We start from the raw sequence: 1,930 nt of genomic DNA, 5'->3' as shown, positions 1-1,930 counted from the left end.
GCTCGCTCGCCATGTCTCGGCCGAGCCAAACTGGACACCTAAAACGGGGAAGTGCCGTTATGTGCACGCCCCGGGATCCTCTTGTCTGTGACTCTGCCAGTGAATCCTTCTCGGCTGTCGCTCGCTCGCGCATTCCCGTTTCTTTTAGGCGGAGTTAGGACTTAAGTTACGGACCCGGGCTCGAAACCACCGTCTCTCCCGTCGCTGGCGCACAGAGGGAAACCCCCCTCCCCCTTTCCAAGCAGGTTACCCACAGATCGCGGCACGGTTGCACTCTCGAACAGCGAGGTTCCGCGGGGGGGGGAAGTAGCTTGGAGCACATCGCTGCGGGACGATTGGCCGCCTGGCCGGGCGTGTCTCGGACAGCCAGACGTCTATCCGCGGCGTGGGTGTGTGACCAACGGTAGGGCTCTCACCTGCCTTCACGCCCACGCTGCAGAGCCTAATTGAACCCAATGTGCCGGGTTGCTCACCCTCATCTCCTACCGTACCTGCGGCCTGCATCGGTACGAGATCTCGTCGAGCCAACAACCGACGGCCACACATCAAGCTCCGAAGGAACTTTGTGTTTCCGAGATACTACGGCTCGCTCGCAGTGTGGCGGGTGCCAAAGGCGGGGGGGCGTGTGCCTCTCAGCCCAGCTTTAGGCGCGACGATCTTGTGGGCTGTGACTCGGGATATTTTGGGAATTCATCTTTCGCCCAGAAGTCCTACATGTCGGCATGTCACTGTGCCTTGGGGGCATCATCTCTATCTGGGGAGCTGCCGGCCAGCCCAGCGAGCGTTGCGGCGGTGCCTCGGAGCGAGGGCTCGAACTGAGGTCATGGGCCAATGTGTTGGCGATCAACTTGCCCTGATACTGGCATGTCTTTCGGCGCGTTAGGGCCCCCCGAGGCCATGCAGGACTCGAGGACTGCTGTTTCAGAAGCCAATTGGCCACTGAGGAGGCATGGCAGCGGGCTCCAGCTGGAGGATCGCAGGGCATCACGAGCAGCAGGCGGTCACCGATCCCTTGGCGGTTGGGGGCCATGAGGCCTCAGCTGGCCGATGCCGGTGCCGAGGAAGGATCCGGAGCTCTGGGGCAGCATGTGCCGCATCGCGGGCCTTGTTGGGGATGCTGCTGCTGCTGCGCCGCCCGCCTGGCCGGCCGCCCGTATGGATGCGTGAAAAGCCCGCGCGCGCAATCGTGGCACGCATTCAGGCGCCGCCCAAAGGCGCGCGGTAGACGGACGTTGACCTCCGGCACCGCAGTGCCGTGACGTCCACCGGGTTGAGTGAGCCCAACAAGTCTCGACGAACCTCCGCAAGGACGACGGGAACCCGGATCTTTGCGGCTTCGCGGTTGACGGTTGCCGTTTGCCTAGGCAGCCCATCCGGGTGTACGGCGCCGTGACCTGACATGAAGCGAAGTCGCGCATGCCGTCCGTTCCTCTCCCCCGGACTTGCCTGCGCCGTCGCGATCGTCTCTGCTCGCAGGACGAGGGAGCCTGCAGTGCAACACAAGACCACGTTTCCACGCTGGCGCTGCGACTGGTGATCCCTCCCGCGGGTGCGTCGTTGTCGCGCGGCCGCTGGGGTCCAGGGTAGCATCGTCAATAAAGACGGGCTGCGACCAGGGCATCGCATCGCATCCCACCGGACGTCCAGGGCTCGACCAACGGAGAGTGACGCATGCGACCCAGGATGCTTGGCCGCTTGGCACTGCATCGCTCCCTTTTCTCCCTGCACATTTACATAATCTGCCGCGCGCTTGCCTGCCCAAGAGGCCAGATGAATCCCTTGGCGCAGGGATGATGGGGGTCCGGCTTGCCGCCAGCGCGCGCTGTTGGTTTTGCCAGCACGAGTTCGCTCGCCTCGACCCGTCCCGCAAAGGAGCGCGGCTGCCGTCTATCCTTCCGCCCAAGCCAGGCGACCTCGAGACCGTGTTTCG

The sequence above is a fragment of the Purpureocillium lilacinum genome (assembly GCF_023168085.1).
Source record: "Purpureocillium lilacinum CBS 284.36 DNA, scaffold_5, whole genome shotgun sequence".
NCBI classification, from domain to species: Eukaryota; Fungi; Ascomycota; class Sordariomycetes; order Hypocreales; family Ophiocordycipitaceae; genus Purpureocillium; species Purpureocillium lilacinum.
Note: the sequence above shows the minus strand (reverse complement) of the source record.